This window comes from Lissotriton helveticus, chromosome 8 (genome assembly GCF_964261635.1).
Source record: "Lissotriton helveticus chromosome 8, aLisHel1.1, whole genome shotgun sequence".
Lineage (NCBI taxonomy): Eukaryota > Metazoa > Chordata > Amphibia > Caudata > Salamandridae > Lissotriton > Lissotriton helveticus.
The window spans coordinates 945091405-945118710 of record NC_136069.1 but is presented as its reverse complement, the minus strand read 5'-3'; the positions used below and the strand labels follow the sequence as shown (position 1 = coordinate 945118710).

Here is a 27306-nt window from a genome sequence, read left to right as displayed (position 1 = left end):
TCGGTCCTTCTTCTTCTTTACTTCTAGTAGTTTCTTGTCTGAGTTCTTGGTTCAGGGCTGCCCTTTAAACACAGTATTTAGGGGGCGTTTTAGGGGTCTCGAGGGCAGAAGCCAATGGGCTAATGACCTTTGGGTGACTACACCCTTGGTGTGCTCACCCCATGTGGGGGAGTGAGCATAATCCCTAATCCTGATTGGGGAGTGCCTGCCATCTGCAAGATGGCGGGCACTAAAGAGTGGGCTTCACCTCGCCTCCCCCAACTGAGGTGTGGAGTTGGGAGAGGTGGGCATACCTTCTGGGCTGGCTAATTTTTCCCGCCTGTCTTCCTACAGAAAAAGAGGGGAGACAGGAAGGTGGCCTGCTCCTGATTGCAGAAGAGGCTGGGGGTTGCATTATAAAGGCTGCAAAGCCTTTGAAGCTCCCCTGCCACAGATGGCTTTTTCTGGCCTGTGGGAGGTGTGAACACCTCACCCAGGAAAGGCTTTGTTTCTGGGCCCAGGGAGCGAAGGCTCCCACCCTAGGGGTCCAGAAACATGTCTCATGGTGGTAGGCTGGTGTGTACCCGTCAGGGAATCCACCAGAGGCTGGTCGATTTTAGGGGCATCTCCAAGATGCCCTCAGAGTGCATTGTTTATTAAATCCCACACTGGCATCAGTGTTGGTTTAATGTGGTGAGAAGTTTGATACCAAACTTCCCAGTTTTTTTTTCTCTCTCTCTCTCTCTCTCTCTCTCTCTCTCTCTCTCTCTCTCTCTCTCTCTCTCTCTGTCTCTCTGTCTCTCTCTCTCTCTCTCTCTCTCTCTCTCTCTCTCTCTGTCTCTCTCTCTCTCTCTCTCTCTCTCTGTCTGCCCTTGGTAGCCATGTTACCTTTTACAAGGGACTAAAATGTGGCCACAAAGGTGCCAATTGGTGGTACAAGGTACAGTTTTGAGTTTTGGGGAAAGAACACAGGCCCTGGGAACCTGATTGGCAGAAAGTCAAACGGCATCCGTAGCCTGGCAAAAAGGGGGGTGGGGGTTACTGCAACAGAAACCCAGCTTCCTACATGCTTTTCTTGGTTTTTAATTATTTTTGGTGTAAACGCAGTGTTTATATCATTGTGTTTCAAGACAGATGACTAAGGCTTTCTTTTTGGCGAAGCCACAGGATTATCTCTCGCTCCTTCGTGGCCGCTTCCATTCTAACCAGGCTCTCCGCACGGTACGGTCATCTGACTGCTAGTTGGCCTGCACTAGTGAAATTAAACACTCAGTATGTCTCTATCCCCCGCACGGCTGGAGCATCAATTTCAACAGAACGTGCTGCTTGGTGAAGCGTGGCTGGCCGCGATCGCTATCTGGGACTGAATAGTATTGAGTTTACTCAGCTAAGTGCTGATTCTGTGTAAGCAAAGAGAGCTTCGCCTGGAGCTGAACAACAGCTTGACGGGTAAGACTGATTTGGTGCCGATTATTCGGACTTGCCCAGGCAGTAGTCAGTTCCCTGTGTAATACAAAGGGAATACTGGTCACAGGCTCTGGGAGGCCCTCTAAAGAACAAGTTACTTACCTTCGGTAACAATGTATCTTTAAGAGACATCAGTAGCTATAGATTCCTTACCGCCCTACCCATCCATCCCATTCTGCGAACTGACTTCTAGGGATAGGGACTCCCTTCCAGGGCCCTAGGTATGTGCGTCAGTGTCTTGCATGGCTCTGCACTTCTGGCATGGGAAGTCGTGTCAGAACTGACGTCAGCGCGCAGGGGTGGAGTCTAAGTAGGTACGACGACCTCCCGGCGACCACGACTAAAGACGACTAACGTGGAGTCCACCAACACCACCTACAGAAACGCAGGGTACTGCTACAAAAAGTTTCTCTGGATCCAGTCTGACGCCTGGGGGTAAATCTAAGGTAAGAAATCTATAACTACTAATGTTGCTTACAGACACATTGTTACCGAATGTAAGTAACTTGTGCGTCTCTTTCAGATTCAACCCTCAATGAGAGTTAATATACAATGACTCCCCCACTTCGTGCTTGTCAGCATGACTTCTTCTTGTTAATAACATGGATGAGTTTAAAGATTATTTTATTTAAAAAGGAGATCACCTACCTCCCGATAGATAACCACTTTTGTCAAGTCATGGACGTTTCAATTTTCAAAGCTGTCGCAAGTGGTGGCGCCCTTGGAGAAGAACATCCAACAACTTCAGGTTCAGTGCCACAGACCTCTCGAAGAGGGAAGACCTTAACGAGCTGCAGGCCCCCATACATCCAGGGAAGCCTGTCACGTCCATCTCAGATAAGAAGCACAAGGTCACAGATGAGAAAGGGGTTGATGTAGACACTTTTGCATGCCTAAAAAGGCATTTATGGATTCCCAGCAGCCCCTCCAGGTTTTAAAGACCCAGGTACCTCTGGAGAACCCTCTGCGCCTGATTCTCCGAACCCAGGGACCTAGATGACTCGCCACAGACTTCTTGGACTGGGATGGAGATTTCCGGTAGACCCTGGTGTCAATCTGTAGGGAATGATAACTAAGGGACCGAACCCCAAGAGTCCAACTCAGACATGGTAGATCTAGATTAACTTTTCAACCCGCACTCAGCAGAATGGGTCCTGGCTCCCAACGTGGCATCTTATATTGCTGGATGGCTGAGAAAGGCTTTAAACAAAGATGTCAGGAGAATGCCCCAGACATGCCTTAGAAGGGAAAGTGGCCCTTACTCCAGAAGTGGACGGCAAAATGGCTACCTTCCTGGTGAAATATATGGAAGATACGAAAAAAGGCATAAACTTGGTGAGCATGTTAAGATAAACTATTAGATGTGACAGGGCCCCAAGCCAAAGTCCTTGATATGGCTGAGCACCCAATGCTTTTAGCTCCTTGGTTTCACCTGACGCTCTCTCTTTCTGGGCTAAAAGGTCTATCAGTTTTAGGGATCGCAAACTGTGCAATATCCACAGAACATCGTAGGTCCCTTTTAATAAAGATCGACCCTAAGTTAGGAGAAATCTCCATCTCAGAGGCAGGACCAATAGCGGAAGGTAATCTATTTGGTGACCCATTTGTTAATGAAACAGGAAAATGTGTAAACACATTCAACTCTCTTGGTAAGGCTCAGTCCTCTTTTAAACTAATCTTCATGCCACACGTTTTAGCCTGAGCCAGTCGTGGCAGGGGGCGCTTGATCGGCCTCGCTTTTTTATCAAAACTCCTACAAAGTTGCAGAACCCTGCAGAGGACAATGGCAAGACCCAGACAATTTTGGAAACTTTTATCCAACCAGAACCTATACTCGCCGTCCAGGCGCAAGAGGACGAGGCAATGCGTCCTACAACACCCCACAAGGTGAGTGTATAGAGCTCTGAGGGGGGACAGACCGGGGTTTTTCCCACACAACTGGGCAATTTTCATCTCGGACACGTAGGTCCTTCCAATGATTAAAGGCTTTCAAATAGAGTTTTACAACTCACTAGTACAATAGGCCCGTCCCAGGCCCATGGTATTTTGCCTCCACCAATTGACATCAGTGGTGGCGAGATCGCCCAGCTTCTGGAGAAGGGGGAAATTGTGCCAAAATTCTTGATTCACAAAGGATTCTGCAGCAATCTTTTTCTTCTAGAGAAAAAGGATGGAGGCCACAGGCCAGTCATCAATTTCAAGGGATTCAATGAGTGACCGTTATATCGCCACTTCAAGATGGAAGTTATCCATCTTCTCAGAGACATGTTACAAGCTCAGGACTGGATGGTCCGACTGGACGGTCCGATTTGGACCTCAAAGACACTTATCTTATAGCCCCTAACTTATCTTACAATCCCCATTTTCCCTCCACACAGACTGTTTTTGCAGTTTGAGTGGATGTCTTAGATATTTGAATTCACCACCCTCCCGTTCGGTCTGCCTTCTGCTCTGTGGTGATTTAACAAGGTGATGAAGCCACTCATTGAGCACCAGAGAGCCCAGGGTGTCAGGTTGATAGTCTACCTGGACAATATTTTAATCTTGAACCTATATTCAAGACATCTGGTATCAAACCTGCAGAAGATCATCGACTTGCTGAAAATCATTTGCTTCGTGATCAATGAGAAGTTAAATCTTACTACTCAAAATATCCAATTCCTGGGATTTGTGGTGAACTCCACCAATGCTACCCTGAGCCTTCCTTCTCACAAACTTTCCAAAGTAAAGCACAAACTGAAGTGAACTTTGACCAGACCAATGATTTCCTTATGTCACCTAGCCAGGATAGTAGATCTCATCATCAATTCAGGCAATTTGTAGGGGGCCATTGCACTACCTGGCAGTGCAACTCACCAAAATCTTCCCAACCTGATCTAGTGATAGAATCAGACACCAGCGGTTTGGGCTGGGGAGCACACTGAGGCGATTTCTCCACAGGAGAAAAATGGTTTTCCGCAGAGCAAACTCATCACAGAAACAGCCTGGAAGTGATGGCAAGTTCTTTTGAGGTAAATTGCTGAGCCATTCACGATCGACCTTTTTGGCTCTTGGCCAGACCATAAACTGGAAAGGTACTGCAGCTTCCAACTGGATGCCAGCGCAATAGCGAACAATGCATTACTCCAACAGTGGGGTGCGGAGAAAGAGTATGCCTTCCCTCCAATTGCAATGATTATGAGACTTTCCACTCGCATTCAGCGATAGCGGGCGGACCTAGTGGTGATTACCCCAATTTGGAGATCGCGAGTATAGTATGCAGTTCTGATCCCTGTACCCCTTTTTTAGGATCTCCATCAGGATCCCCAAGGGAATCCACATCACCTGGTAACAACAGGGTCTCTTCGTCTTATAACATGGCAGATTACAGTGAACGTTGGAAAGACTGAGGAATTTCCGAGGAAGCTGCTACGCTATTCTCCCGAGCCTGGGCAGATAGCACAAATAAGAGATACTACTCTGCCTGGTCACGGTGGTGAAGTTGGTGTCATCAATTGCAATTGGATCCGGTGTGCGCAGATGTTGTATACATCCTGAGGGAAGAGTTACTTACCTTCGGTAACGATATATCTGGTAGAGACACAGTCTAGCCGCAGATTCCTTAACTTGGAATATCTCCCCAGGCGTCAGACTGGATCCAGAATTTTTTTTCCCCCCCAGCAATACCTCTGCACGCCGGGAGGCGGTGTCGCCCGGCTCCGTCCTGACGTCGTCCACGGATGTCACGGAGCCATATAAGCCCCTCCTGGCGTTCGTACGTCAGTTTTCTACAGGAAACTTTTCCGCGCCACAACGCGGAGCCGTGCAAAAAACTGCGATAGCACAGGAACAGTATGTGTTAAGAAAAAATAAAATCACTGAAAAAACACCCAGTCCCAGGAGGGGCTGAAAGGAGCTCACAGAGTACTTGCAGCAAGCAAGGGCCCAACAGATTGCCAAGCCGTGCCGCACCTCGAGGGGGCAATGACAGCAGCACAAAAGAGATGACAAGTGAGGCGCAGCTTGTCACTACAGAAGGGAAATTAAAAGAACCACAAAGTTGAAGCAACATGTTACAAGACAAGGGACTAGAAGTGAACGACCACTAGAAAGTTCACCACACACACACTCCAGAGATTGAAGAACTGTAGCATCAAGAGAACCCAACCCAACCGACTGCCAGAGAAAGGAGGAGGCATAGGTGTGGGCAGTGGCAGGGAATTAAAAACAGAATAACTCCACGCGTGAGTAGCACAGGAGGAAAAACATGAGAAGGTAGTAAAAAGTGTAGACCAGACCACTGTAAAACGTGGACGGAGTGGAGAGCCAAAGGGCTCGAAAGCTGCCAAAAGAAAGTGCGAGAGCACACCACCAAACAAACACTAGGACGGAGGGGAGTCCGAATGGCCCCATATAGAATAACACACCCTACCCCAGAGTGAGGCGCGAGAGCACACCCCCGGAAGACCAAGACCACCAGAACAAGCATTTGCAATGCAATAAGTCTCGCATTAGGAAAGTTTGAGCTTTTAGTATTGTAAATGGGGCTCAGCATAGGAACTGTTTTTTCTATAACACAAAATGTGTAATTGCAGGAACCTTTTGTCCTGCCTCGGTGGTACCACTGTTACAATAAAATGCCCTATGCATCAGCAGGTTAATTAAAAGGGGGCCTGTATCGAACGACGGCCGAGCCCGGCATCCACAGCCCGTGGGTGTTTAGTATCCTGAATAAAAAGGCCGGCCAGCCCCCTACCGACAGACGGAGCCGGGGGCGCCCCCCCCTCCCTGCCCGTGGAGCGGTTTAGCAGTCTATCGATTTCTGATTAGCGCTTCTGGCCTCGACGGCTGCCAGGCCTGGCATGTGCGCGCTAGATTCCCCAGACAATGCACGCGCTGCCTGGGGGTCGCAGCTACAGGCGTCCTTCTTAATTAGACCCCAGAGCCCGCAGCAGGCCCCCCAGCACCCCGTACCCTCTGTGCAATATTAATGATGGAGCGAGGAGAGGGCCGGGCAGGATGTACAGCCCTTGTACTGAACCATGACGACTACAATCCCTCAAAACACATACACAACACGTCATACATGTAGATACTTGTATACAGGAGGACCGGCCTTTGACCGTCACGGAGCAAGTGTTTACTATTCTAACTCCAGGCGTTCCTAGATACTGGCTTTAGGTCATATAGCGGGTCGAAGTGAATATATCAGCGCTTTTAGTTATTCGAGCAGGTCCGGTCCCCACAGTATATGTTAAACGTGCACGTACGTGCATAAGGCACGTCACGCCCGTACACCGCGGAGCAGCCAATGACGCGTGTATTCACTACTTTAATTCCACGCTAGGTTACACAGCAGGTCACAGGGAATACATCAGCGTTTTTAGCTATTTGACCCGGCCTGGTCCCCTGCATGCACGCGCACACACATCATATCATTCGTATGGACCAATAATTACCAATATCAGCAGATATGTTGAGAATTTCTGTGACATGTGTACAGATTCATCCACTGATAACTCTGGGAAGATGGCCTATTTATCGGCCTGTCTTCGATCTGTGTGAAAATGACAACATCACGAAATACTGTCACAAAATGTGCTGCATTACGCAGCGTAATTTGCATTGTCTTGCTGCATAATTTATTCAATTGTGCCACACAATTTGGTCCTCTCCTGCCACACAATTCCAGTGGCCGTGAACAGTTGTACTGTCTACCTAGCCCCCCAGTCACCCATCACGCTTTCCACGTGCATATCTTTGTGTTCTTATTTATTTAATCAAACTCGCATTCCTTGTTTTAAAAGCAGTTTAAGGCCTACTGTGATGTCTGCGCTCCTTCAGCCGCCTTTCTGCTGCCAAATTTATAGGATGCCGGAGTCGTTTTTCCCCCTTTCGAGTACCGCCGGCCTGCGACCAGGAAGTCAGGCAGGCCGGCGCGACAACCGGAAACAGGAAGTAGGAGGGCGGGAGCCTACCCCGCCTCCCACTGAAGAGCCGCGATTGTTTGGAGCACCGGAGCAGGCAGGAGCCTACCCTGCGCCCCGGTGCCGAAGGAGGGAGGAAGAGTCCTGCTGCCGGGCCCTGCAGCTGAGGAGAGCCGCCGCACCAAGTAAGCCGGTGAGTGGGTTGCTGAGCTGCGAGGGCGGGGGGGGGGCATGTGTGTGCGCGCGCGCGCGTGGGCGGCTGTGTATGTGTGTGTGTGCGTGCGTGTGTGTATGTGTCTTGGAGTGCGTGTGTGTGACTGTGGGGGAGGGGGTGTGTGTGTGAGCGAGTGTGTCTGTATGCGCACGCATGTGCACGGCGCGGGACGGGACGTGCGCGTTCGCGCACCCAAATCCAGGAAAAAAGCTCGTAACACCCTCTTGTCCTCCTTCCCCCGTGACAGGCAACATTAGGTCTCCAGCTGGACACCTGCATCCTTCGGATGCAGTTTACCAGCTCGACCTAAAAAGGAAGGCTAGGTGGAAAGACCCAATAAGAAAAGGTCTTCGCAGAGTGGGGAGGATGGGCAGGTGTTATGGAATCTGCTGCTAGACTGTGTCTCTACCAGATATATCATTACTGAAGGTAAATAACTCTTCCATCTGATAGATTTATCTAGCCGCAGATTCCTTAACTTAGAATAGATACCAAAGCCATACCTCATAGGGGGAGGGTCTGCGAAACAACCACCAAGTTCCAGGAGAATATATTCGTCAAGAGGCTGACGATAAAACGGTGGAAACCGCAATGCTAGAACAACAGATATCAGACCCATGACCCACCTGAAGGAGCATGAACAAGGGATGGTGATGACACCAAATCCGACGAGGGACGGTGTGAGACCTCTCTCGCCCAGACATAGACAAAAGGAAAACAGAACTAGAAAGGTCCGTGCCAACGTAAGAAACAAAAAGGATCCAGGCATCTATAATCCAAGAGGAACGAAGTACCAACGGTCAAAACAACATGACAACGGTAGAGCATACCGCTTGAACACACACCACAATGGAAGCCACAAGAAACGGGACAGTCGGGAGACTGCCCGCCCAAGAACCGGAGCTGCAGCATGAGGCCCGTGGGTGGAAGAAAAAACCCCTTAATGTGTACTGCCTAGGACATGTGACAACAATGGCAGGGCCGAGCCTAGTGCCAACAGAGACAGAGGAGCCACCATGTGAGCAAAAGCTCAGGAGGTAGGCATGCAGCCAAACAAATTAAAAGGTACCACTGTGAGTGGATAACCTGCAAGGCTATTGACACACACAGGACACTATCCCGAAGGAAAGAGAAAGCAAAAATGTCTGACACTAAGGCAAAAAATACTTAGTATGTGAGCACCCCAGTCACGTGTAGAATCCACGATATACACACAAGAGACAGGAATGTCGACACACGTATGTGGATTGACTGAATCCCAAATAGGGGAGTAATGGAAGAGGCACCACGGCACCGGTGTGCTGCATAACAGTTAAGAATGCAGAAAAAATAACATGTCCCGAGGGGGAAGAATCCTGGTCTTCTGCGAGACAGCGTAAACATAGACCATAAGACTGCCCATAAAGGATAGAAAGATGACACAGACAGTAGCCCTGCGCCAAAGCCTACACTGCCAAAGACCGACACCGACTACCAAAATAGAGTACGTCGTAATGCCACCTGAAGAAGCATCTGTGCCATAATGGGAGTAAGAACTCACACTCAGAAAAACATCATGGGTGGAGCACAGATCCAGAGACAGAAAGGCATAGACCGGAGCCACTCCTTGAGAACTAGGAACATGCACAGGAGAGGAAGGGACAAACCGGACCCCGTGTCCTGCAAGAAGCAAGGAACCGGAGACCGTTGCAGGGAAGACCAGCCAGGCGTATGGCAACCAACCTGGCCATGGTACGACCCACATTGTCCGTGGTGTCCATGGCAGACCGAATTGAAAAGTGCGCCATATTATGGCAATTAATAATTAGGCGGGCCAGATCGGCACGAGAGATCCCCGGCAAGGAGGGGAGGAGCCGGTCAACAGCGTCCCAAAGGGCAAATGTAGCCCGAGCAAATACACACAACGTGTTGAGGGACCAGAGTCCCAAGCTGGCGGATGCAACACATCACGGCCATATGACTCCAACCACCGAGACTCCCGAGTGGGAGGATGCAACGGATAAGGAGTCACAGAGAGAGCTGCCTGAAGCACAAGTCCTCCCGCTCCAGGATGGAGGGTCAAACAGGCGGGGTCAGTGGGAGCCCGCAGATGTGCCACAGCATGATCCACGTTGTCCCCCGACGAACGTCCACTAGCCTCTGTGGCCCCGGAAGTGAAAGCAAGTCATCAGTAGGTGATGGACGCAAGCTAAACCAGCCACTTAATAGAGGCTCAGAACCAGGATGGGTAGGCCAATGCTCCACTGGCGCCTGCTCTGGAGGGCAGTGAAATTATTTAGGGGGTGGTGAACCTACTGGGACCACATCCTCCACCACTACAGCTGGAGAAGGTACCGGTGTCCAGGCGACGCCGAACCTGCGTCGGAGACCTTTGAAAAGGCCCCGACTGGCAGAGTAGAGCAAGCGTCGACGACCTCCGAAAAGGCCTCGACCACCCGAGTTGAGCCGGCGACCTCCAAAAAGCTCTCGAACCCTCAAGTGGAGCCGGCCTCGGCGACCTCCGAAGAGGCCTTGACTCCTCGAGTGGAGCCGGCGACCTCAGAAGAGGCCTCGACACTTCGAGTGGAGCCGGCGTTGGGCGACCTCCGAAAGGGCCTCGAGTCGAGCCGGCGACTGCCAAAAAGGTCTGGACTCCTCGAGTCGAACTGGCGACCTCCAAAGACGCCTCGACCCTCAAAGTGGAGCCAGCAGGGGCGACTTCCGAAAAGGCAACGAGGGCCTCACCTCATAGAGTCGAGCCGGCGTCGGTAACCTCCGAAAAGGTCCTGACCGTCTGAGTCGAGCCAGCGACCTCCGAAAAGGGCGCAACCGCTATGAGACAGACCGGTGTAGGCTCATCATTCCCTGAGGGTGAGAGAGTACGCCGAAGCAGTGTCGTGCACCGCGCCGCAGCCACCTCCATCAATGCTGCAGGGAGCCTCGGAAGGCTGTGCAACAGCAATATGAAAGGGCTAAACGTTGTGGGATGCCCCTCCGGGCTGTGTCTCGATGTTGCGGCGACTCTGGAGTCAGAGTCCGTTAACTCGGTTGGAGCAGAGGGTAAACCCGCCGGCAGTGTCCCAACCAGAGTCCCTACCCCCCCATGGGGCCCGGAGGCGCGCCAGGGAGGGGGGGGGGGCAAATGCTCACCTGCGCCGACTCTAGTGTCAGAGTTAGGGCACTCGGTTGAAGCCGATGGTAAACCCGACGGTGGTGTCCCAACCTGAGTCCCTACCCACCCTGTGGGGCCCGGAGGCTCGCCAGAGATGGGGGGGTGTATGGGGGGCAATGCTTACCTGAGGTAGGCAAATTACGGCGATGGCGCCGGGACCGGCCCCGCCGCGCGGACGACTCCGCTGGAGAATGAGACCTGCATCACGAGGGGTCCGTTCGGGACATCCGGGCATACAGCAGCACCATGCGGCAAACGTCGCACTCCATGGAGTTATGGTACTCTCCCAGGCATCATATACAGAATTCGTGAGGGTCTGTTGCTGACATCTGTCGCGAGCAGGACTGGCACGGTTTGAAGTCCACTAAGGGCATCAAACACACTGTTCCTGGACGTGAAAGGGCGTTGAAAAGGCATGTAATAAACAATAACAGGCCCGAGGTATTACTTTCCCGGATCCGCGTTAGGACGCGTAAAAGAAGAAAACGGACGTCAGCACGCCGGGAGGGGCTTATATGGCTCCATTGACGTCACTTCTGTTGACGACGTCAGGACAGAGCCGGGCGACGCCACCTTCCGGCATGCAGAGGTATTGCTGGTGTATACACAACACAATTGACATTTATTTTACTCGTAAGTCCCTTCTAAAATTGTATACCACATAGCAAGGGCCTGTAAATTAATTGCTACTAGTGGGTCTGAGCGCTCCTCATGCCTCCAACATAAGGAGCCTTTCAAACCTGTCTCAAGCCTGCCACAGCAGAGCCTGTGTGTGCATCTTACTGCCACTTCAACTTTGCATTTAAAACATTTTGCTAAGCCTTAAACTCCCCCTTAATTACACATAACTCACACCTAAGATAGGCCCTATGTAGCCCATAAGGCGGGTGCTGTGTAAGTAAATGGTAGGACATGTGCTTACATGTTTTACATGTCCTCGTAGTGACAAACATCTAAAATCGTTTTTTGCTACTGGGAGGCCTACTGCTTCAATAGGTTAGCATTGGGAAATTCTTAATATACTTTTAAACTATACTTCTGGATTAGAAAGGAGTAGCTATCTTCGGTTTCATACATTTGGAATGGTAATGATAGATTCTCTTTACTGGTGAAGTTGGATTAAACCTTTAGAAAGTGGACATTTCTCTACTCTTAGCTTAGCTCTGGGTGCCTGCAGCTGTCTCCAATACACATCTGGCGAGGGACACTGCTTCACTTTGTGCGTTCCCGCTAGATAGCCACAAACACAGGACTGTTAGGTGTGCCTGATTACTTATATGACCCTGCGTGGGCAGGAAGGCAGGGTGGAGTGGACACTTCACTTGGAATAGGTAGTGTCTTGTCCCCACACAGAGTGCTGAATTACCCCACACAGATAGTCTGGAGTCAGGGCTGGGAAGAAAGGATACTTGTGCACTTTTTCAAAAGTGCCAATTCATGAAATGTTAAAATTAACTTGGCTCTGATAATGCCTAGGGGCTTTCATGTGCCTATGAAAAAGATGGTCATATTGATGGTGAATTCATGTTATTTTATCAGGATACTGTCATTAGTAATTTAAATACAGGCGTCAGACTGGATCCGGAAAGTTTTCTTCAGCAGTATCCCTGCCCGTCGGTAGGCGTCGTCGTGCGTCTCCCTGTACATGGCTGGCGTTGTAATCGCCGAGATGACGTCGCCGGAACTACTTAGAAGCGCCTACGCGCGCTGCCTTCAGTTCTCTACACGACTTTCTGCGCCAGGAACGCAGAGCCATGCAAGATACTGACCACTGTTGCATTGAAACTAGGGCCCTGAAAAGGGATGACCTTAATCCTAGAAATTAGGTCGCAGAACGGGGAGGATGGGTGGGGCTGTAAGGAATCTATCCCTAACTAATGTTTATTACAGATATATTGCTACCGAAGGTAAGTAACTTGTTCATCTGAAAGAAACACGTTAGTGATAGATTTCTTACCTCAGAATAGATACCCCAGCAATACCAACCCCAGTGGTGGGTTTGCGAACCAAGATCACACCAGAAAGTCATAGAGAACAGAACGGCCAAAGAAGCAGTCTCTCCGGACTTGAATGTCAAGGCAATAATTCTTAGTAAAAGTGTGCAGCGAGGCCCACGTGGCTGCCTGATAGATGTCTTGCAGGGGGACACCACATCCCAATGCCGTAGTAGCTGCTGTCGCCTGGTAGAATAGGCGTGCCACCCCACCGGAAGTTACTTTTTAGCCAGAGAATAACAAGCCTTGATACACAAGACAACCCAGAGGGAGCTAGACCTCTTGTGTACAGCCCGGCCTTTCTTGGCGCCTACATAGCCAAGAAAAAGCTGGTCATCCACCCAGAACTGTTGTGTGCGATTCAGGTAGAATGAGAGCGCACGTTTTGGGTGCAGATGGTGGAGCCTCTCTTCCTCTCTGGAAGGGTGCGGAGGCGGAAAGAAAGTGGGCAAGGTGATAGTCTGCCCGATGTGGAAGGAAGTGACAACCTTTGGCAAGAAGGAAGGACGGTGCAAAGCACAACCATGTCCGGATGGAACGACACAAAAGGAGGCTTACAGGAAAGAGCCTGGAGCTCACTCAAGCGCCTAGCGAAGGTGATGGCAACCAGGAAAGCAGTCTTCAAAGTCAATAAACGAAGAGGACAGTTGTGAAGCAGCTCAAAAGGAGTGCACATTAATTAGGTACAAACCAGATTCAAGTCCCCCTGCAGCATCACACATGGAATAGGAGGGAAAAGGTGAGTAATGCCTTTGAGAAATCTATTCACAACCGGGGGCTTGAAAAGAGAGGTTTGATCAGGGAGCCTGATAAAGGCAGAAATTGCAGAAAGATAGCCCTTAATAGTGCCCAGAGCAGAGCCCTGCTGGGCCAGAAAAAGAAGGAACAACAGGACTTCCGAAAGAGGGGCAAAAAGGGGATCCACAGATTTTGCTGTGCACCATGCCACAAATTTGTTCCACCTGCAGGCGTATACCGATTTAGTGGAGCTGGCTGCCAGAATGATATCACAGACTTCAGGAGGCAAGTCAAAAGGAATCAACTGTTGCCGCTCAATCTCCATGCATGTAGGTGGAGGCTGGACAGGTTCAGGTGGAGGACCGTCCCCTGCTGCTGCAACAGAAGAGCCTCCCTTAGAGGCAGTCAGATCGGGGGATCCATGCTCATACTGAGTAGCTCAGGCTACCAAACTCTTCAAGTGCAGTCCGCAGCCACAAGAAAGACTTGGGCCCGGTCGCGCCTGATCTTCTTCAGCACTCTGGGTAGAAGTGGTATAGGCGGAAAGGCGTACAAAAGACCACAGCTCCACTCGTGACGAAAAGCGTCGCCGAGCGAGTGCCGCCTTGGAAATCACAACGCGCAGAAGTGATGACATTGCGCGTTCTCTTCAGTGGCGAATAGATCTAACCAAGGCTCTCCCCACTGTTGAAAGAGACCTTGCGCCACCTCCGAGTGAAGACGCTATTCGTGATCCATCAAGCACCTGCAGCGGAGTTTGTCCGCCCTGGCATTCAAAGAACCTGCCAAGTGTCGAACCGTCAAGAAAATGCCTTGACATTCCAGCCATGTCCAGAGACGCAGTGCCTCCTGACATACCCCGCCTTGTTTGTTGCAATACCACATGGCGGTGCTGCTGTTTGTGAACACCTGCACTACTCTCCCTTTGACAGAGGGAAGGAATGCTTTCAGTACAAGTAGGATCGCCCGGAGCTCCAGAAGGTTGATATGGAGCCTGATCTCCGCCGGGGACCAGATGCCTCTGATCTCCGCCTCTCCCATGTGGCCGCCCCATCCCAGGAGGGAGGCATCCGTCACCACTGAATGCTCCGGTTGGGGAAGGGAGTGGGATCTGCCCGGACCCAACGCTGGTTCGTGAGCCACCACTTCAACTGTTGTGCAGTGCCCTCCGAGATCTGGACGTACTCGGACAGGTCCCCTTGATGCTGCGCCCACTGGAACTTCAGGTCCCACTGCTGAGCCTGCATATGCCATCTGGCATGATTGGTCAGCAGGATGCAGGAGGCCATGAGACCGAGCAGCCTCAAGGTCATCCTGACCGAAACCCAGGACAAGGGCCGAAAGATCGGAATCATAGCCCGAATGTCCCGGACTCGCTGTTCGGGAGGATAAACCCGAAACTGTGCCATGTCCAGAACCGCTCCGATGAAGAGGAGCTTCTGAGAGGGAAACAGGTGCCACTTTGGCACGTTGATGGAGATCTCCAGCAAATGCATGAGGTCAGCCGTACTCTGGAGTTGAGAGACGACTGCCTGGGGCGAGCCCGCCTTCAACAACCAGTCGTCGAGATAGGGGAAGACTGAACCCCCAGATCTGTACAGAAGAGCTGCGACCACCGCCATCACTTTCATGAACCCCCGAGGGGGGCTGGTAAGGCCAAAAGGGAGCACGGTGAACTGAAAGTGCTCGTGGCCTACCATGAACCGCAGGTAACGCCGGTGGGCCAGCAGGACAGGGATATGAAAATACGCGTCCTGCAAGTCCAACCAGTCTTGTGGGCCTAGGGCAGACAAGACCTGAGCAAGTGTGAGCATCTTGAACTTCTCCTTCCGGAGGAAGCGATTGACGTTCCAAAGGTCTAAGATAGGACATAAGCCCTTGTCCTTCTTTGGAACCAGGAAGTAGTGGGAGTAACAATCACAACCTACTTCTGGAGTGGGAACGCTCTCACTGGCCCCCTTGGCCAAGAGGGCCGCAACTTCCTGCTGAAGTAGTGCCAAGTAATCCTCGGACATGCAGTGGGACTGAGGTGGCATGGGTGGAGGGATAGTCTCGAAGAGGTGGGAGTAGTCCCGTCGGACTACCTGCAGAACCCACCTGTCTGAAGTGATGGTGCGCCAGTGGGGGAGTTGATGGCGAATCCTGCCACCCACTGGTGTTAGGTGGGCCTGAAACACCAGACTAGGAAAGTTTGGAGGCAGTGGCTGCAGGGTAGGTGGTGGACTGACCTGCCCGCTGGCCCACCTCTGCCCGTGACCCACCTCTGCGGGTACCACGTCCGCGGCTTCGCTGAGACTGTTGCTGCGCAGGCCTGTGGATCTGAAACAAACGTGTTTGGGCGTACCTTCCTTGGCCACGATAGGAGCGAAAAGCAGAAGTGGAAGGAGTGCGCGTGGCCGAAAGGCCTAAGGACTTGGCAGTAGCCAGCGAGTTCTTAAAAAGCTCCAACGCACTGTCGTGGAAATCGCCCTGCCCAGCGAGTCGGCGGTGTCAAGGCCATAATGAATCGTGAACTTGGCTGCGTCTCTTCCCTCAGCAATCGCTTGGGAGAGCACCGTCCAGGCCTCCTCCGGACACGGAGGCAGCACCTGCACAACCGTGTCCCACACAGAATGGGAATAACGGACCAAGAGGTATGCGGTGTTCACAGACCGCAGGCCTGAACTGTCCGAAGTAAAAATGTTCTTCCCAAATTGTTCCAGTTTCTTGGATTCCCTGTCCGGAGGTGCGGGAAGGGAATGCGCTTGGGGACGCAGAGGCTTGGACAACCAAGCTCTCAGGGGTAGGGTGTTGGGAGAGGAAATTGGGGTCGCTCGGGGCCGGGCGATGGCGTTGGGCCACGTTCTTATCCACAGGAGCCCCTGTGTTGGGCCTGAACAAGGTGCCCATAAGAACGTCTGAAAGTGCGCCATTAAAGGGCAGCAGCAGCTCCGTAGAGTAAGACACCGGCTGAAGCACTTTGATAGGCAGCTCAAGGTGGAGAGCCTCGGCCGTCCTAAGCAACACCACAGAATATGTACCACCCTCCTCCGTAGCCACGGCAGGAGGAGACAGTGTGTCAGGTTCTGGAGTAAAATCAAGGTAACCTGCATCCTCCAAATCCCCCTCTCAGAACGGGTCTAACTCGCACTGGGCTGCGAGAGAGGGTACTCAAACCCCTCCCAGTCCTCCCCGTCCTCCACGACCTGCCAGGCAGGCGGAAAAGAAGGACGTGGATGGAGAAAGGGATAAAAATTCCCCATCGGCGTCTGAATCGGTGTCTATCGACACCGGTCCGGCACCGGTCCGGCACCGTCCCCACGTCGGGGTGGAAGCCGGGGACCAAGTCGGTTGGGGAGCCGGCCGCCGCCGCCGGCGATGTCGGTGGAGGTCGTACTAGGCAAACCGATGCATGGATCCATGGGGGTCTCACGGCGTCGAGACCGGAGTCGTCCACGATGTCGGGGCCTTCGGTCCAAAGACACGTGCCATGGCTGACAGGAACTTCTGCACCTGGGCCGGAGTTGCCGATGGACCCGGAAAGGGCGGGTAGGCCATCGGCAACTGCGTAGGCTTTGCCGGAGCGGCGGTGGTGGTGCCACCCGCACCCTCAGCCGTGTCGGGTGACAGCCTAGGGGAAGGCGAAGAGCGAGGACGCTTCTTCGAGTTCTTGTGCTTCACCTTACCTAACTCCGAGTGTGAAGAGTTTGTCGAACGATGGTGATGGCGGCTACGCGACCGGTCCCTCGACCTCCCACGGGACCGGGACCTCATACGGCGTGGAGCTGACTCCCGGGCCTCCAGCAACTTCTGGGACCGCTTCCGCAAAGTTTTCGGAGCCAGAGCCCAGCATTCGGGGCACGACTCGGAGTCGTGGTCGTACCCCAGACATAAGAGACACTCACGTGGAGGGTCCATCACCGACATCATGCGGGGACAAGCCGTGCAAGATTTAAAACCGGGTTTCCCTACACACCAGGAGTCAAAGACTTAAAAAATAGACAAAGTCCCAAACAACTCAGTCAAAAATTGACTGGGGGTACCGCTCTCTCCGGATCTGCATTTGCTGGCACGGAAAAAGAAAGAACTGACATCAGTGCGCGTGGGCGTGTCCAAGTAGCTCCAGCGACGTCATCTTGGCGACTACGACGGCAGTGACTTACGCGGAGCCGCACTACGACGCCTACTGACGTGCAGGGGTACTGCTGACGAAAACTTTCCAGATCCAGTCTGACGCCTGGGGGTAATTCTAAGGTAAGGAATCTATCACTAACATCTTTCTTTCAGATAGAATTTACATAGAGGTTTGCAATAAAGTTTTTGCCTTGATCAGCCCTCCTGGAACTGGAATGGACACAACAGGACTGTTTCCAATTCAGCAGAATACAAATACTGCACAGTTGGCTCTCGAACACCATAATTTCAGGTACGAGAACAAAAACGATCTACCCCTTTATGGTGCATATTGCAGTGTCAATAAAGATGTAACTAAAGAAGGAGACGGTTTCTCAGTGAATTGTAACTTGCTTCAGGCAACGTTACGATGCAATTCATGAGACTGGCTAAAGGAATAATTGTACATTCTGTTAGGAGCAAGCGGACATTTCTGCTTTCTTGAGGAGTTGTACCTTTGTGGGAGATCTGCAAGGTGGGGCTTACCTTACTGAAAATGATACCCAGGCTGTTCCTTATTTTGCACAGATTAGTTTATTTTCACTTACCTTATGTTTGCCAGAACAATGGGCACTGGGGCTGAAACTGTAGAAGATATAGAGGGAGAGATAATAGAAGAGAACTATGGGGGAAAAACAGAAATGAGAGGAATGAGAGGAATGATAGAAACAGGAATGACAGGTTTGAAAGCAATGAGGTCCAGCCATCAGCACCTCCCATACCCAGAGACTTCCAGAAGAACCCTTTACAGGGACGACAACAAGGATCCGCACAGGGAGGGGGACTAAATTGCTGGAACACCAGCTCAGTGTTTAATGATGAAGGTGTCAGACACGCCTGAGGAGAATTCCATGTTTCCAATTAAGGTACGAGGTAAAGCGGAGGTAAAGTGATTGATTTCTTAATTAACAGCGGCACGACAATATCGGTAGTGAGGAACAAGTCAGGTCCCAGTAGTGGCCAGAAACTGACCACTGTGGCTGTGAATGGAATGCTGATGCATGAAGAGTTAACAGAACACTTAACAATATCTGTTGATGACTAGAAAATGACCCATTAGTTTCTCTTGTCACCAGTCGTGTCCATCAATTTGCTGGGGAGAGACCTCCTTTGCAAATTGCATGCAACATTATAGTTCTCACAAAATGGGATTTACTTACAAGTACCTGAAGACGGGTTAGAATTGGCTAATAACGCGCTAACTGCTTGCAAATTGAGTGAAAATTCTGTGTTACATGCAATGCCAGTCTTCTCTCTCCAGGTTCCTGAATGGTATGCCTACATGGCAGATAAACACTCGTACTGGATAATGGAGTTGCTAGAGGACACATTGTATGTAGGCAAGGAAGAGTGTCCAGTGAGTATTGAGCTAGGAGCACAGGAAGAGAGGATATTTCAAGTGCCAGTTTCAGAACCACAGGTGTCTATAGCTGTATCAAAAGGTTTCAATCCTAAATATATGGGCCCCATGATCAAATGCCTTCAGGACTTACCAAGAACTAAGGATTTTACATTTCCTTTGGGAATTATGTCTTTGTTAGGAGATGGTGAATGATGATGTTGGACTTTGTACATGCAGAAAAACAAATAAAGGAGTACCACCAGTGAGAATTCACAAGTCGATGTAGGGGTGGACGGTTTTTGCAAAGTGGAGGAAATCTCCTTTTATTAGAAACCCCTCACTCATCACCTAGTGATGACATGCTTCATCATCGGGGTCCACCCTAATGACCTAGCGTCATCAGGGTGTGCTTCAACACCTGATTGCAGTGGAGCAGGTTGTGAGTGGTGATGCGTGAGAAAAGAAAAGGTAAGTGTGTTAAAAATTGTCCTGGTTTGAACTTGAGAAAATAAAGATTTTTTATTGGCAAGCAACTGGACAATGTTAAAATCGTGGCGAGATAAAGTGAGGGCAGTGATGAGCCCGTGTATCTCTCTATGTGTTGGGTCTACATGTTTCAACCTTAGCGGTTATGTTGAACCAGGTTTTCGTCAGGACCTCAAAACCAAGTTGGTGGATGGTCTGCGTCCCCTAAAAGACGCACCCAATCCTACCACATGGGACCACTGGATGGCAAAAATGTGCCCGTGGTGTTGGCTCGCTCCACAGTGGGTGAGCTCTAAAAATCAAAACACCTGTAAAAGAAAATACGGACATTTGTCACATATTGAGCGTATTTACAAGCCTGTAACGTAGTGCAGTGCTTCAACGTTGTGTCAGCATGCTGTCACACCCCGTTACATGGTGAATTCAATGGTAGCATCATACTTTTAGCGTTACCGGTGTTGGGCTCTACTCCAGCATACTTCTAGTGGGAGGAGGGAAGTGGTAGTGCACAATGTGGGGCGGTGAAAATTAACCGCAACTTGCACACTGAAGGAGTGCTGTGATTATTTTTCTATTCACAACTTTCACGCAGTACAATAAATCATCACCGCGTGATTCTAGCTCGCATACTGACTAGTTTGTGCGAGGCTATATCCGTTTAGATAGTGCATGCATTGTCATGGAAAACTGTACAACACAAAACAAAACAAACACGGCACAGACGCGTGACAGACAAAGAATATAACACCAAGGCTCACTCTCAGTGGAGTGTTCGAGGACTTCATGGGGCAGGGGAGGTTACCCTCGTGAATAAACGTATTCTGTAAGAAAATGGTTTTTAAAGGAAGGCGTTATTGCGAGCGAGAATGGCTTCTGAGCATCAAAGCCGTGTCCTGTGTGCGCTCGTGGCGGCGCTCGTTGTGAAAGAACAGCCCTGAGGGAAGAGAGGATCTCTACTTACAGTTTGTCGCCGAGGATTACAGCTTGCAACCTACTGCCTGCACCGCCCCGTTAGTAGTGGGCTAGGTGAAGGCGGGAGTAGATAAACTAAGAACGCTGCCGTGATGGGCGTGGTTAAGCCGCGATCACGTGCGCGGTAGCCCGGCAACCAGAGGCACTGAGACGGTGGCTGCACAGGGTCATAGAGGTGCAACACTAGCGAGTGTTCGAACCTCGGGCATGGTGGCTGGAGGCTATGACGGGCACAAAGATATTAAATTGACAAATATAAACGGACTGATATTACTATTCAAAATTTATAAAATAAAGTAACTACATCATAATTAGTCATGAGTTGAGAGAGGGGGTTCCCAGAATACTATGGAGTGTATGGACCATGGGGAAGTCTGAATTAAAAATCTCCAGTGTGGGAACTTGAGCATAGCCTAGCTTGGGGCTATGCTAAAGGGGAGTTTGAGAAATGCCATGGCTGATCCTCATTAGAGGAGTGCCTGACCATGGGGATAGTTCATTTTGGCAGAAAGGTAGACAGCTCATTGGGGGGTCACAAGTAGGCAGATTGCTGCTAGAAGAACAGTAGGTAGAATTAAAGTACTGAGGCCCAAGGGATATTATCATTAAGGCCAGTGATATGAGTAGAAAGTCTGTAGACCCAACGTTGTTCTTTTTCGTGTAGAATTTTTTGTGAGTTGGGTCCATTTGGAATCTGTTCGATGACGGTCCATCTCATATCGTTTGGGGTGTGGTTCGCACCCAGGAAATGGTCTGTCAACTTGGTGGCGTTTTTTCTGCAGCGTATTGTGCTGCGATGCTCGCAGATGCGTTGTTTGACCTTCCTGGTCGTCATCCCAATGTAGTTCTTACCGCATGTGCACGTGATCATGTACACAACGTTAGTGCTGTTGCAATTCGTGTGTTTGCGCTGTTCCCACACTCTACCTTCTTCGAGATTCAGTGTCTTCGTGTTTTCAGTTAAATGGCAGACACTACAGTCTCCGCATTTGAAGTGCCCAGTGATCGGTGGCAGGTTCCACAGTTCGGTAATGCTAGGGTTGAGGTTGTTGGTTACAGTTTTTGGCCTTGTGTTGACAAGGCTGTCTTTTAAACTCGGTGCTTTTTTGTAGGAGAAGAGTGGTTTGTCCCATTTGAGCATGCCTGTGTTGAGAATTTGCCAATGTTTGTTAATGCTCTTACTCACTTTGTTTGATACGGTGTTATACGTTGTGACACAAGTGAGGGGAACTGAATCATTTTGGACCATGCTTTCTTCAAGTAGGGCATCCCGAGGTTGATTTCTAGCTCTTTTTTGGCACTTTTCGATTACTCTGTTGGGATAACCTCGTTGTTTCAATTTACAGGTGAGGTCTTGTGCTTGAAGTTTGTAATCTGATAGTTTGCTGCAATTACGCCGTAGTCTCAGATATTGGCCATATGGTAGGTTTTCTCTGAGCGGACGGGGGTGGAAACTCTCGTACCTTAGTAGATTGTTCTTGGCAGTGGGCTTGAAATGTGTTTTGGTTGTCAATTCCTGCCCCTCTTTTTTGATTTCTATGTCCAGGAAGATCATATGTTGTTTATCAAAGGTGTGGGTGAATCTGAGGTGCGGATCTCGAGTGTTGATCCAGGTGGTAAAGTCTCTAAGTGTTTCTTCAGGCCCTTGCCAAATTGCTATGACGTCGTCAATATAACGACGCCAAAATTTGATATGATCTCTGTAGGGGTTCTCTTCTGTCAGGATGTGCCTTTCTTCAAAGTCATGGACATATAGTCCGGCTATGCTAGGAGCAAAGACACTGCCCATCGATGTGCCACCAATTTGGAGGTACAAGGAGCCCTCATATTCAAAATAGTTTCTTTTGAGTGCGAGCGCGGCACACTGTAAGATGAATGTTTTTGGTGTTTGGTGTTCCCAATTGTTGTTTTCCAAGATGGTTCGAAGAACATTTAGGGTGGCATCTTGAGGTATACTCGTATAGAGGCTCTCAATGTCAAAGCTGAGTAGGATGGTTTCATCATCTACTCGTACGTTGTTCAGGAGTGTTAACAGGTTTTTTGTATCTTTAAGGTATGTTGGTGTTGATTGCACGATAGGTTTCAAAAAGAAATCACAGAACCTAGAGAGAGGTTCTAAAAGGGAACCAATTCCTGACACGATCGGTCTTCCTGGGGGGGGGGTTTTCCCTTTGTGCATCTTAGGCACAGTGTAGAAATACGGGATTTTCCCTTCCGTTTTGCAGAGGTAATCAGCTTCCTGTTTCGAGATCCCTCCAGAGGCCTCTGTCGTCTCAACAAGTTGCAGAATTTCTGCTCTCAGTTCCTCAGTAGGGTCTCTTGGTAGGGGTTGGTAACTCTTGATGTCACTAAGTAACCTTCTGCATTCAGTGTCATAATCATTTTTATTCATGACGACCAGGCCGCCGCCCTTGTCAGCAGGTTTTATTATGACAGAGTTGTCATTTTTCAGTTGCATTATTGCTTCCCGCTCTTCCCTGCTGTTGTTTTCAAATTGTCTGGTTTCCCTCATTTCTTCAATGTCTTTGAACACGGCCTGTTCAAATGTGTGGATTTCCACAGGGATGGTGTGTGGTGGTGGTGTGAACTTTGACTTAATTTTAAGGCCTGTTTCGTTGGGTGTTTCGTCAGTTTCATTGCTTGGATGTTTTTCAAAGAATGCTTTGAGTTTCAGCTTCCGAAAAAAGTTGGCCAGTTCACAATGGAGTTTGAACTTATCCAAGCGTCTTGTGGGTACAAAGCCAAGGCCTTTGTTGAGCACTCTGGTTTCGGTTTCAGTGAGAATTTTTGAAGAGAGATTGGTGACTAGTTCGTCTTGTTGCTTGGCCCCGCTTTGCTCATTCCTGCTCTGCTCCTGGTGTTGTTGCCCACTGGGTCCTCGTCTTCCCACTGCACATTGTTCCCGGTTCTCTTCCGACCTCTTCCGCGCCTGCCTCTGTTCTGAAAAGGAGGGCGGTATTGGCTGGGTGGAAAAAAGTGCGGTTGAAATGGTGGTTGCCATCCATACATGGGAAATGATTGGTCTGGCATGAATGGTGTGGGGAAAGGAGGTTGGTTGTATTGTGGCCATTGGTAATGTCCTCTAAATCCTCCTCTTTGTCTTTGCCTTTGATTGCCATTCCCTGAGCCCCCGCTGTTGCTGGATGCATCCGAGTCTTGATCCGGTCCTGTGGAGGCTTTGTAGTCAGCATCTGAATAGGGATAAGCTTTAACAAAGGAAAAGCGTTTCAGATCTTTCTGAAACTTTTGTACCTTCTGGGTAAGATTGTCCCTATATTCATTCATCTCTTTGTTGAGATCGTCTAGTTTCTTTTTATATCCCGTGATGCTAGTTTTTATTTGTGCTTCAGTCACCTGTATTTCGATCTGGATTTTTTCGGAGAGGCGTAGGGCAGTCTTGAGGATCAGCATGATCCAATCATGAGTGCAGTGCCATGCTATACGTGCCCAGTCTCTTCTGAATTCGTGATCGTCCAGAAAGATGCGGGGGGCATTGGATACCAGTAGGCCTTTTGGTGCCATTTGGTTCGTCACATATTCCTTCAGTATAGTGCCATGTAGGATGGTTCTGATTCTGTTTCGTTTCATTTCTGTCAATTTGTCCCAGTCCGATGTCTGGGATATTGTGCTGCTTATGTTTGCATCTGCAAACGCCGCAAGATTGCCCAGTAACGCTAAAAGTATGATGCTACCATTGAATTCACCATGTAACGGGGTGTGACAGCATGCTGACACAACGTTGAAGCACTGCACTACGTTACAGGCTTGTAAATACGCTCAATATGTGACAAATGTCCGTATTTTCTTTTACAGGTGTTTTGATTTTTAGAGCTCACCCACTGTGGAGCGAGCCAACACCACGGGCACATTTTTGCCATCCAGTGGTCCCATGTGGTAGGATTGGGTGCGTCTTTTAGGGGACGCAGACCATCCACCAACTTGGTTTTGAGGTCCTGACGAAAACCTGGTTCAACATAACCGCTAAGGTTGAAACATGTAGACCCAACACATAGAGAGATACACGGGCTCATCACTGCCCTCACTTTATCTCGCCACGATTTTAACATTGTCCAGTTGCTTGCCAATAAAAAATCTTTATTTTCTCAAGTTCAAACCAGGACAATTTTTAACACACTTACCTTTTCTTTTCTCACGCACCACCACTCACAACCTGCTCCACTGCAATCAGGTGTTGAAGCACACCCTGATGACGCTAGGTCATTAGGGTGGACCCCGATGATGAAGCATGTCATCACTAGGTGATGAGTGAGGGGTTTCTAATAAAAGGAGATTTCCTCCACTTTGCAAAAACCGTCCACCCCTACAGCGACTTGTGAATTCTCACTGGTGGTACTCCTTTATTTGTTTTTCTGCAGTTGTATCCAGGGGTACAGGAGTACTCCCAGTTCACTTCGGTGAACATAACCCTTGCTCTCTCCATTGTTTTTGTAGGACTTTGTACATGCTCAGAAATGACAGGAATGGGGTTTTGGACAAGCTTGAAGGGAATATGGCTTTACAGTTGCAGGACAATGCAGAATTATCTTTTGTGCGTCATTACAGATTGTCACCTCAGGCAGAGGTAGGAATACAACCAGTTATCAAGCTTCTCTTACTACAGGGTATCATTAAAAAGACCACTAGTCCCTGCAATAGTCCTATTATTCCATTGCTCAAGGTCAATATAGAACATACAAGATTTACGCCAGATAAACATTGTGGTTCCCTTGCCACCATTTGTGTATGACACCAATACTATAGTATCATCCATACCTTTAGAGGCACAGTATTTTCCAGTCATAGATCTCTCCTCAGTGTTTTTCAGCATTACACAGAGTGATTTCCTCTCTGCCTTCCCCTAAGAGATACCCAGTATACTTCAACAGGACTCAATCAAGGCTTTACTGAGGGGGACACAGTCTATACGCAGGCAGTAAAAAGCGACCTGGACAGCTTAAAACTCTAGAGGCCTGTAAAAAAAGACACTGCTGCTCTGCTGGACCACCTCCAGGAGTGAGGACACAAAGCCTCCGTGTCAAAATGTGAGTGCTGCCAAAAAGAGGCGACTTAACGGGGTTATGTGGTATCCAAAGGTACACGCCGCATATCACCTGACTGAATAAAACTGATTCACAGCATGCAGACCCCCCTCCACCAAGAAAAGATTGATGAACTACTGCCGCAAGTGTATCCACGAGTTCAGATCCTATGATGCCATCTTGAGGAAATGTACACTAAAAGATGCATTCAACATTGTATTGACTAATGAACTTGCAGACTGAAACTGAATGAGACATATTGTACTGCACCAGCATTGGGGTCGACTGGTTACAAACTGCCATTCCAGATCTGTATCAGAGCAAAATTGCATTGCAAATGATGTGCTGACACAGCAGCATGGCTCTGGAAGAAGACCTGTGGCGTACTACTCTGATTTTGACTTCAGCAGTAGCTGGGCATCTGACTTGTTTGAGAGTGATGGTCGCGGCGGCTGTGATGGTAGATAGGATGGCTACCATTGTGTTGGACTATCCTTGTATTGTTTGTGTGCCATATTCAGTACAGTTGTTGTTGTCATCTGCAGCAACACAACACTTTTTAGCTGGCAGGCGTACAAGTTATAAGGTCATCTTGCGGTGACCATTAAAAGATGCCCACCTGTACATTTGGCAACATTATTGCCTGCAATAGGTCATTATGATGGGACATCGGACTATGACTGTGTTGAGGTTGTAGAAGCATGCACCACATCAAGACCAGATTTACAGCAGACACAGTGTAAAAGGCAGACTATGAGTGGTATTGAATTATTTGCAGTTGTCTGTAAATCAGTTCCCAAAATGGGTGGAGGCATTTTCCGCAAGGAAAAATGATGAAGCAACTGTTGTGCGATGCTTGATGAAAGACCTCATACCCAGGTTTGGGGTTCGGCAGGGCATAAATAGAGAAAAAAGGGGTTGAGTCCTTGGCTGCAGTTGTGCCAGGGGCGGCTCTACTTCAGGAGCTGTGCGTGCAGCAAGCAAACACAAGTAAATAAAATGACATGTCAATGTAATTTTATTTATTTGCAACCGCACCGGATCACGCTGTGTACAAAGCAAGTGTGGGGCTGAATCCTGCAAATGCAAAATGACAGTACAGGTCTACGGTGCCCATGTTGGATTCGCCGGGCATCTTGCGATGGTCAGTCCGACATGCGCACTGTAGACCCAGCAATCCCAAAGCTGTAAAAATAACTGGGGTTTGCTTAGTGAGCCTGCTCCCACCAATCCTTGAGCTGCTTTCACAGCATGAAATCAGTTCCAGGATTGGTTAGAGATGCGTTACACAAGCAGGAAGGAAGTCCTTTCTTTTCCTGCTCGTGGACAGCAAAGAGAAGTGTTGCACCTGTCGTTCTCCCGCTCCAAAATTTATTGTGATTGGTGCACCATTTCACCCCACCATTTTTAGGTCTCGCACCTAGCGCGCAGCGAGAGATTTACTGCAGTAAAGTTATTTTCTGAAGAGGGACTTTTGCTCCGCCCATGCTTTCAATTGGGCAAGGTGGATATTTATGTTGTGTTTTTATTTGTTTCTAGCGGTTTTGGTTACCGCCCTATGGCTTTTTTTAACACGCCCATGAGACAGCGAGTCTACGGACTGGTTTGGTCATGCTGTCTGCATGGGCCAGTTGGCTCTCTTATTGGTTGGCAACTACGAAATAAGCTTTCTGATTGGTGGACCTTGTCAACCAATCAGAGAGGCAACTGAGTGGGGCAGGCAGCGTGATCAGCATAACACAGGCCGTGTCAGGCTGAAATCTAGATTGTTACAGGGTTAAACATTTTCCTCAAACCGTTTACGTGTGCATGCGGATTGCCACCACACGTAGCTAGCTATGAGATTGTATATTTATATAGCTAAGA

General features: G+C 49.5%; 1 protein-coding gene across 8 annotated transcripts in view; it reads right to left on the bottom strand.

Moving 5' to 3' along the window:
* Window positions 1-27306, bottom strand: part of ZFX (zinc finger protein X-linked) — a 640129-nt gene that overhangs the window by 134678 nt on the left and 478145 nt on the right. The window lies entirely within an intron of this gene.